Source organism: Erpetoichthys calabaricus, chromosome 15, assembly GCF_900747795.2.
Source record: "Erpetoichthys calabaricus chromosome 15, fErpCal1.3, whole genome shotgun sequence".
Lineage (NCBI taxonomy): Eukaryota > Metazoa > Chordata > Cladistia > Polypteriformes > Polypteridae > Erpetoichthys > Erpetoichthys calabaricus.
In genome coordinates, this window is record NC_041408.2 from 77,731,406 (window position 1) to 77,742,940 (window position 11,535).

Here is an 11,535-nt window from a genome sequence, read left to right on the forward strand (position 1 = left end):
TTAAAATGTTGAAAATAAATTTATATAATTGACGAACAAACTTTATTCTGCAGGTGGAACAAACTCTAGCTTACATTATGTTCTGCAAATAAAAATTGCTAATCCTTTATATAAATTGCCTTGATTGTAATTGTATGATAACATTATTTAGAATACAAAAGGTGACCTGCGAGTACGGCTTAAGGAATATCTTTACTCTCAACTTATTGGGACTCTCATAAAGCTGGTGATTCTGTGGATATTCTGGTGCCCTACGTTGTCATTTAAATATCATTAAAAAATCTCTTTGAACCTAACTATTACCTAACTGGTAAAGGATGTCTCCGAGTTGTCTTTTCGCCGAGTTGTCTTTTCGCCGAGTTGTCTTTTCGCCGAGTTGTCTTTTTGCCGAGTTGTCTTTTCGCCGATTTGCCTGTCGCCCAGTTGCCCCTGAACGTAGTAAATGACCTTAAACCAAAGTGTGGAGGCTGGTAGTACTTAGTAAAATTCACATGATTACAAATACAGGTAGCATTGTGGCATTGAGTCATACAGATTCTGAATGGAGTTCTGCAGCAAATCTCACACAACATTTAACAGTTGCTCTACAAGGGATGCTATAGCCTACAGAGGGTGTGGAGTACACTGTTGTTCACATCACAGAATGTCCCACACGGGCAATATGGGAGAAAAGGACGGCTAGATAGATAGATAGATAGATAGATAGATAGATAGATAGATAGATAGATAGATAGATAGATAGATAGATAGATAGATAGATAGATAGATAGATAGATAGATAGATAGATAGATAGATAGATAGATACTTTATTAATCCCAATGGGCTACTGCTGTCAAGTAGGCTTTTCCAGGAAACTGCAGCCAAGGTTTGGTTGTGTATTCTTGTACTACAATATGTTGCAGATTCAGGTGTCAGGCTCTCAATATGCTGCTAACAATACGCAGAGGCAATGGGTTATCATAGGCTTTTGGTGCTCCAATTCATGAGACCACATGTGTTTAGTTTGTACCATTCTATTCATAGTTTTCATGTGCCAATCTGGTGTGCATTAGGTCCTAAGGAGAAGCTGAAGGTGACCCAATATCAGTCCTCACCTTATAGGCTATATGGACTTCACACCAGTCTAGAAACAGTTGGTAATAGCAAGTGATTGATGCCGGACATTGTAATGTTGTGAATTGAATTCTAGCTCTGTGAGTCTTTGTCCCATGCTCTAGTTTGCCTGAATCTGTCCCAGTCTTGCCTGTCTCCTTACACCCAAACTTTGCCTTTTACCTTGTGGGCGCTGAGCATATGTGGCAGCTCCATGTAGCTCTTCAGGACTGAGTTTATGAAAAATGTGTTGCCGGGTTTTGGTCTGATATCCCTGTATTGTTGTAATGAGTGTTGTAATAACAGCAGTGAAGTCTACTTAAACAAAAAAAGCACAGGTCCAGTCTGAGGTCCCACTGATCCTCAGCAGGTTTTCATTAACAATATCTCTGTACTGTGCTCCGTTAAGCTTTCCCCCCCGATCCTGTCTAGTCTCCCAGTCTGTTCCATTGATAACCCCCACACAGTATAATGTTGTCACCACCATGTTTCCCCGTTGGAATAGTATTGTGCAGGTGATGAGTGGTGCCTGACTTCCTCCAGACATGGCGCTTAAAACTGAATCCAAACAATTCAGTCTTGGTTTCATTGGAGCAGAGAATTTTGTTTCTCAGAGTTTAAGAGTCCCCTAGGTGCCTTTTTACAAATTCCATGCATGGCTTTCATGTGTTGTCTGTCCACTCTTACCATAAAGTCCAGATGTGGAGTGTTGCAGTGGAGTTTACCCTTCTGGAAGTTCCACACAGGGTCTCTGGAGCTCAGCCAAAGTGACCATCGGGTTCTTGGTCAACTCTCTTACCAATGCACTTCTCCCCAGTTGCTCAGTTTGGCCAGACAGCCAGCTCTAGGAAAAGTTATTGTTCCAAGTTTTATTCCATTCCATTTACGAATTATGGAGGCCACTGCGCTCTTGGGATCTCTTCAATACTGTAGACATTTTTTGTAGCTTTCCGCAGATCTGTGCCTGCACACAATCCTATTTTTGCTCAACTGAGGGTCCTTCTATAGACAGTTCTGTACCTTTCCTAATCATGTCCTGTCAATTGAACTGACCACAGGTAGAATCCAAACAAAGTGTACAAACATCTCAGTGATGATCAATAGAATGGGATGCACCTGAGCTTAATTTTAAGGATTTTTTTCAATGAATTTGCAAACATTTCTAAAATTCTGTGTTCATTTTGTCATTCTGGAGTATTCAGTGTTGTTTGATAAGTAAAAAAATATTTAAACAATTTTAGTTTAAGCCTGAAAATGTGAAAAAAAGTGAAGGAGTCTGAGTAGTTTCTGAAAGAACTGTACGTGTCATGAAACCATTAAAACCAAATGTGCTGTTTTAGGCATATATTTTGGTCTCAAACATTAAAGACAGGGGTTCTTGCCACTCCTAGGCCAAACACAATTTTGTTCTCTGCCTTTTAGCCCAGCAAATTACTTTTCACAGACTCAGCAAGTGATCACCTGTTGCTTAGCTGGTGGACTTATCTGTTAAAAGTAGTTAATCTCTATTTGGTGGACTCAGAGAGCAGCTGCGACAATGCCCAATAATCCCGTGGTCACAATGTGGGAAGAGGTAGGTAGATATTTATAGTGACATATTGGAGCATATGTTGAAGGAGAACAGGAGGTCTGATGGTTTGCTAATTAGAGAATGTATAGCAAGATGGGTGTGGAGAGGTGGCCCCTGTCCTTAAATTAAAAGGAACCTAATATGGAAGCCCAGCTATGATGAATATTTGTGGCTTGTAAGCCGTGAACTAAAACCTTAATGTGGCAAGCCACGTAGCCTGAGGTGTAAGGCCTGGCACAATAAACCATCAACCACAAGATTGCTGATTATGCACCCGAATTAACCCTAATGACTCACTCACCATTGCCCATGCTAATAATGTAGAAATATGGAAACAAGTGTGATAAACATGTATAATTAGTAAGGAACATTCTCTAAATAAGCCATATACGCACTCTTTTGCAGATTCCACATCAGCCAGTTTCTGCACTTCCTTGCGCTGATACCAAAATGGACTAGCTATGGTGTGTTTCACCTGATCACTTCAAGACATTCCCAGACTTAAGTCGCATTATTCAAACATTGTGCCAAACATCAGGAACTAAAAAGGACAAGGGCTTAAAACTATATGTTTCAAGCTACATCCACAATTATGAAGGTATGATCCGAATGTATTTAAAACTGGTGTCTACTATGAACTCACAGTATAATGGACACATGTGTGATTATGTTAGGTATCTTAGGTATCAAAAAAAAACAGAATTGCAGTAATTAGTCATTAAACTTTATTCAGCGACAGGTGAATATGTATGCAAGCTTAATACTACAAAGGTGCTGGACATGTTATATCAGCCAGGGATGAGTCACCAAAAGTATGGGCTGGCATTACGTCATCAGTAGCAGGAGTGCCTTTAAAAATGTCAGATCTGCACAGTCGCATGTGCTTTTCCGTCTAGTGCGGCAACAGGAAAGCAATCCCTGCAAGGACAGTGAGCAACCTCAAAGAGCCATGTAAAGAGCAGAGAATCCATCAGTTGTGGCAAACGTACATTAGAACATTCTAGACGAGAACAGGCTATTCAGCCCAACAAAGCTCGCCAGTCCTATCCACTTATTTCTTCCAAAAAAACATCAAGTCGAGTTTTGAAAGTTCCCAACGTTTTACTGTCTACCACACTACTGCAAGTGTCTATCGTTCTTTGTGTAAAGAAAAACTTCATAATGTTTGTGTGAAATTTGCCCTTAACAGCTTTCCAACTGTGTCCCCGTGTTCTTGATGAATTCATTTTAAAATAACAGAATCGATCCACTGGACTAACTTCCTTCATAATTTTAAACACTTCAGTCATGTCACCTCTTAATCTTCTTTTGCTTAAACTGTGAAGGCTCGGCTCTTTTAATCTTTCCTCGTAATTCAACCCCTGTAGCCCTGGAATCAGCCTAGTTGCTCTTCTCTGGACCTTTTCTAGTGCTGCTATGTCCTTTTTGTAGCCTGGAGACCAAAACTGCACACAGGACTCAAGATGAGGCCTCACCAGTGCATTATAAAGGTTGAGCAGACCCTCCTGTGACTTGTACTCCACACATCAAGGCGCTATATAACCTGATATTCTGTTAGCCTTCTTAATGGCTTCTGAACACTGTCAGGAAGTCGATAGCTTAGAGTCCACTATGACTCCTAAATCCTTCTCATAAGGTGTACTCTCGATTTTCCGACCACCCATTGTGTGTTCAAACCTAACATTTTTACTTCCTATGTGTAATACTTTACATTTACTGACATTAAATTTCATCTGCCCAAGCCTGTCTGCTATCCAAGTCCTTCTGTAATGATATAACAGATTCCAAATTATCTGCTAATCCACCTATCTTGGTATCATCTGCAAATAATACCATAATAACATGAATCTGCTGGACATCTTACCTTGTAAAAAAACTGAATGTCTTTTACTGAGCCAGCAAAATGGTGAATATCAAACTGCTGCTTCATTGTAAGGGGCTTAATTTGTTTCCTCAACTGGAGGATCTCCTCTCTGAGAGACATGTTTTCATCAAGTAATAGGTTGACAACTGCTCGAGCCAGAGACGAACTGTATAGACATGGTCCTTGAGGATTTTATCATCCTCCTCCTTGCCTGGTGTGCCATCCTCCATCGGTCACTTTCTCTTCTTCCAGACCCTCGGTATTGATAGTGGAATGGAGAAATTGTTGTACGCAAACAGCACAGGAACTGCTCCCTTCTTGAGCAGTCACCACATTGTCTCAGACCCTGACTTGCAAAAACCCTGTTTTTTAAAATACCAGCTACAAACTCGGATATGGGGACTAACCGTAAAGCTCTCTCTTCGAATAGAGACTCGCTAGATTAAGATTTGGTTTCTGCATTGGGGGAAAATGTATGAAAACCGAATACCTTGTTGTACTTACTGGAAGCTCGACATAAAGGTACATAACAACCTGTATGCTGAAACTTAACTTCTTTATCTCTGACATTCTCACCACTAAACAAAAATCGCAACTTCAGTATGGACAATAGAAGTGACTGAGCTGGCTGAGATTTCACCGGAAGTCCATCAGCACTACTGTGTGCGTATAGCCTTTGTCTCTTGCTTTGCACCCAGACGCTTAATTGATTAAGTAGGTTGAAAATGAGTGGATAGAAAATAATTAGATTGTTCATGTTATAAGCATTCAAAAAAGCATTTTTATTGTCTGGATTGGTTCATACTGTGTGGATTGGGGATAAAAGTATCTAGAAGGCCTGGTAGTAATGTCAAGAAAGAAGCTTTAGAAGCATTGCATTATGGTATACTTTTTAATCCATCCTAATAGAATTTTTTTTATGAAAAATACCATCTGTTATACTAGGGGGCTTTGCTCACCAACCCCTTGCCCCCACCGCCAGCACTACGCGCTGTTGTAAAGAGCGGAGCTGAACGCACCCAAAGGAGACGTGGCCGCTCCTCTGAAAGCCCTCTTAAACGGTGATATAATGGGATAAAAATACAGTGCTTTTTTAAGCTCCCTTTTGCTTGATCAGCTGCTGGCTTGCTGTTGCTGCAGTGTCGCGTGATCTGCATTTTGCTCGCCTACCCCTTCCCAATCACTGCCCCCCGCCATTGTGAAGATGGGGGCTGAACACACTCCAAGGAGATGCGGTCGCTCCTCCGAAACCCCTCTTAAATGGTGATACAATGGGAAACAAATAACAGTTGCTTCCTCTTTGCTCGATCAGTTGTTGGCTTGCTGCTGCTGCTGCTGTGCCGCATGATCTGCATTTCGTGCGGTGCTTCAAATGTTTAAAAGCATGTACAGCAGCTGTCCTTTTGTCTCACTGCCTTGTCTCTCTTGTCCCCCAGACATCCTCAAACACTATGCGATTTCTTTTCGCTGTTCCGTTGTTTCACTGAGTAATATTTTCCATTTGTCTGCGCTTATGCTATCTTTACTCTTATTTTTTTGAGACTTTTGAATTTTCCTTCTTCCATTATCTCTAACCCTGTTCTGCATGTGTATCACGGGACTTGCTTCCAAAGGTTGTAAGTATGATGTGACTTCTCCGATGTGAAAGTGTCTCTCTGTCTCTCTTCAAGAGATCTCTCTTCCAAAGATCACATCTTGTCGCAGGAAAAGAGTCTTGTATCGTTGCAAGATTTTTTTTTATAATAGAGAGTGTCACGCACGAGCACATGGGGAGCAGCTTAAGGACCCAACGCGCACCGTGCCAGGGGACAACGGCGGGGTACTAACCTCTCTCTGTATATTCCCGCAGAAAGAACGAAGCACCGCCGCCATAACATCCCCCGGATGACTACTGAAACCAGCCATTTCCAGGTTCCTTTCTAACCTCTGGTCCCCTCCTGATGATGTCATCTTCCCATTCATCACCACAGCTTTCCCAGCATCACTTTAATTCACTTCTGGTCCTCCCTTATAAATTGTCCGCCCAGCCATCTTTTTTTTGTCTGTTGTAGCCTACTTGCTGAAAACACTGACTTCAAAATCTTTACTTCACAGTATACTGGGCCTAAAAAACCCAAACCTTTATGCTTTGTGGTCTGCTTTTATTACAAGAGATATATATACTGTAATGTAATGAATGCTCATACAACAAATGTAGAGGCACTTGATATCAAAGTCAGGGTAATGTTCTACCTGTTTGTCCCAGTTTCATGATTTATCTTTTCATTTTTCCAAGGAATAGGGCCAGTCTTCTTTCTATCTTCACTGCTCCACAACTCTTCCTGTATAGATTTATGCATTCCTCAGATTTCATCCAGTGATCTTGAAATCAAAAATACTTGTTACCATTACTGTTGGAATACTATATTTGAAAACGTTAAATTATGTTCAAGAAATCCTGTCTATCAGTATGCACATTTTCACTGGTTATACAGATTGCATATTACTCGCTGTTAAAGATTTTATGAGAAGCTCTCACCAGAAATTATTTTGCATCTTTCTTCCCAAGGATAAATAGGGGCCTTTTTTGCTTATACAGTGGAACCTCAGTTTGTGAGCATAATTTGTTCTGAAAACGTGCTCGCAGTCCAAAGCACTCGTATATCAAAGTGAATTTCCCCATAAGAAATAATGGAAACGCAGATGATTCGTTCCACAACCCAAAATTATTCATATAAAAATGATTAATACAAAATATAAAGTAAAAATACATAAAACAAATTAACCTGCACTTTACCTTTGAAAAGAATCATGGCTGGTGTGAGTGAGTTTCTAAACTCTTGTGGGATTCCACCCAACGGGACGACACGTGGAAGAGTGCCCCAAAGCAATCGCAGTCTCACAGCGCTTTGCCGTAAAAGCAAATCCGAAAAGATCACGGACATGCTATAAGCGCCTGCCGTTGATGGGTGATACAAGGAACATTATAAATGCGCAGGGCACAGTACTTCTTGGCCACGACCCTGCCTGACTGCTGTGTCTGTATATAGGAGAGTGGCAGATCCTGCTACAATAAATAACCGCGCTGTTGCTGTTTCACGCTGAATAAAGCTGGTGTTGCTAAAGTACTGAGACTCAACTTCGTGTTTTGGGGTGCAAGACAGGGACTCGCATGTCACAGCACACACACATCGCACACACACACACACAGTCACAATGCTGTAGTAAACAGTATACGCTCGTACGGATGTTGACTATATGAGTGAGGCAAGTCGACTCAGACGGAGAATAGGAGACGATTGCCCACAATCCCGCTACGAGAGAGAGAGAAGAACCATCAGCTCAGTTGTGATCACATGACGCTCAGCAGACGAAGCGTATACATACTACTCGTATTGCAGGACCTCGCTCGTTTATCAAGTCAAAATTTATTAAAAGTTTTAACTCGTCTTGCAAAACACTCGTAAACCAAGTTACTCGCAAACTGAGGTTCCACTGTATTTTGTTTTTCTCTCTGGTACTGTTGTTTCGAAAAGATATTTCCCAGCCTCTCTCTAATATAACTAATCATAATCTTCCTTGACTCTTCCAGCATTGCGTCTGCATCCCTGTACAAATTTCCGTGCTCATCACGTGGCGTGTCTAGGTTTTCGCCACGCGACACTGGCACACAGTACAGTATAAACCAGCCTTAATTATTTCTCATTGGAAGTCCTTAGGCTATCTGATCATCAGGCAAGTGGCATGTCCGATTTTGTGATTTTTTTTTAATGTAGTATCTCAGCAGGGATTAATAATCCTTTCACGAGGTGTCTCAAAAGCTGGCTTTCAGTGAAAAGGGTTCTAAAAGCAATGACAGACACCATTCAACTTTTAACCTTCCCCTTTCTTCATTTTCCTTCAGTACTCCAGGATTTGGTGGGAACTTTGCTTGGAATCAGGGTGGGAGGGTAGTCACGTCAGGTTGGTCTAAAATCTATTTGGTTGATATCCCAACTCCCTGATTTAGCTGCTTTAATAATTATATAAGAATAATGTTCAGGTTCTTGTTGATTTGTATTATAATGTACTTGATCACAAAAAAGTCAGCCTAATGTTAACCAAGTATCGATACATTTGTTTGAGGCACCCTGTACTAGGTGTGTCAATATCTGCTTGTCATTTAAGCAATTTGTGTTTTTCCCATAGTCAACATGCTTTGGCTATTTTTTCAAAGGAGAGGACGTCACCTGTTTGCTTGTCAGCTGTTCTACCATTGCTCATAGCAATGTTAAATACAAACATATTTGTAAAAGCGCTGAGTTGAATAGCCAACCGCCTGTACCAATGAGTTACAGCATGAAATAACTTATGAAAAGAAGAAACATGTCTCGTTTTGCCATCCTGAACTACAGGGTAGAGCAGGTATGTGGGGGGTGACGATGACAAGCCGATCACTTCAGGCAGCACTTTGGTCGGGGTGGCATTTTCAAAATAAGAATAAAAACAGTTACATTTATACCAAGTGCCTGATTTATATACTGTCTTTAAAAATTGCAGAAATATTTTCATTTTAAAAGTGTCAGATATCTCAGAAATGCCATTTTCACTGTCGCAGCATGAAAACTGTGCTGGCGAATTTCAAAATTACATGTCAGTAACTAAGATTAATTTTAATTTTTCTGGTTTTTTTTGCATATTATTGAGTGTAAATACAGGGTGTCATTTAAAAAATGGTGTTAATTTCTGGAATGTTGTTAAGCAGATGTTCGCCGAACCGATTGTGCACAAACAAGCAAGAAAAAAGTACAAAAACAACAAAAAAGAGCACTGAAAAGGAGAGCCGTGAGCCGCTGCGACCATGCGCGCCGCCATTGCTAGAAACAGAATTGTTTGTTTATTTGTTTATTTACTTGTTGTGTTCTACATATATGTCTGCACTGAAGGAGCTGCTTTTAATCTCATTGTACACGTATATAGTGACAATAAAAGGCATTCTATTCTATTCTATTCTATTCTATTCTAAGCATTAAGCAAAAGAAGATTAAGAGGTGACATGATTGAAGTGTTTAAAATTTTGAGGGGAATTAGTCCAGTGGATCGAGACTGTTATTTTAAAATGAGTTCATCAAGAGCATGGGGACACAGTTGGAAACTTGTTAAGGGTAAATTTCGTACAAACGTTAGGAAGTTTTTCTTTACACAAAGAACGATAGACACTTGGAATAAGCTACCAAGTAGTGTGGTAGACAGTAAGATGTTAGTGACTTTCAAAACTCGACTTGATGTTTTTTTGGAAGAAATAAGTGGATAGGACTGGCGAGCTTTGTTGAGCTGAATGGCCTGTTCTCGTCTAGAGTGTTCTAATGTTCTAAGTCCCAGTTAAAATGTCTTAAATGTTTAAGTTTGCAATGAACGTGCTTAGTTAATAAATATAATAATAATTACATTTAGGTAGCACTTCTCTTACAACTCAAAGCGCTTTATATAGACAGAGGGGAGCCACTTCAACCACCACTAATGTGTTGCACCCACCTGGATGATGTGATGGCAGCAATGAGTGCAATCTAAGAGGTGTTAGCTGGTAGCCACAGTGGTTCCCTACTCTTGTATTTTAGCCAAGCTTGTAGTTGGGACACACTGAAAAATGTTTTAATTCATGTTGAAATAATTGCTAACTTCTGTTTAAATTAGCTGTAATTTAAATGAAAACACACATTTTCTAGTCATCTTTTAGTGCTTGTCCTTTTTTTGATCTTTTTTTAGAAAACCCCCCTGATCTTTGCCTACATTTTTGTCCATCTGGACTGATGTGTCTTTTACTCTCTGGCCACAGTACCAGTTAAAGCTATTTTATGCAACTGTTTCATTCATTATCCCGGCTTTGGTATGTGTACATTTCATTTAAAGCTTTTAATAAACACAGATATTTATAGTGAAATTTCGAAAGTTGGAGTTTATACAAGACTGAGGTCTGCATAGTTTTTGAATATGTTTATAAATATGTCACAGCATAGGCTAACACTCAGATTCCTAAAGTTCATTAAAATTGAGTATTCTGAGAATTTTATGCAACTTTACAATGAAATTTTTGGGTTAGCATTAGAGACCAAAAACCATTCTTCTAGGATCTCAAAGACTGAAAAGAATGCACATAAAAGTATTTTGCAAGTGAAAATAATCAAAATAAAGAGAAACAGATACTGTTATGCATATGCATCAGAGGATCACCTTCCAGGCTTATTTGACGAGATGGGGTGCTGACACTAATGGTCTTATCTACTTTTGTTTCCCTCACTTTACCAAACATATGCTTATTGAGGGCAACTGAGACAGAGAAGCCCTGCCCCTTCCGACCCAGACAGTATAAAAAGCGAATGTCCCCTAAAGGTGCTGCCATTTTTTGGATCAGAGCAACGACTTGGATTTAGAGAAGTCATTTCAAGACTAATTTTCTAGCCGATTGGCTTCATTTCAGTTACCTATTTCTTTTGTCTCTGGTGAATATTTTTGTGTAGTGCATTAAAAGGGGCACCCAGTTTGCACCCAAACTTTTCTTTGGGACTCTGTCAAATCTGTCTCACAGACCACAATACTGTATATCAGAGTGAGTTTTTGCCTTTCCTATAATGAAATGGAGCATTGTATAAAAAATTAGCGAACAAAGAGTGCAGAGCTACTCAGTGCGGTGATTGTGGTGCAGAACAAAAACATCATTCATTTTAAAAAATCACTTTGCATTTCTATAATAAGTGTCATAATATGGCTGCATAATATTTTCAATATCTACCTGAGAATTTTGTTAGGTCTGGATTACTTCAGCTGACAAATTATCAGAAAGATACCATTGAAACAAATATTAAGGCTTAGGTCCATTGATAATGGACCTATTGGGGTAGGCTATATTGAAGTTTTCACACAATGTTAAACTTGCGTGCACGCGTTATGATGCAGAGTCCCAGACATGTTATCAGCTCAAATCTGCCGCTCGTTCTTTTCTGGTATGCCTAAAGTCCTGAGCCATATATCACAAAGATGGTATTATAAACA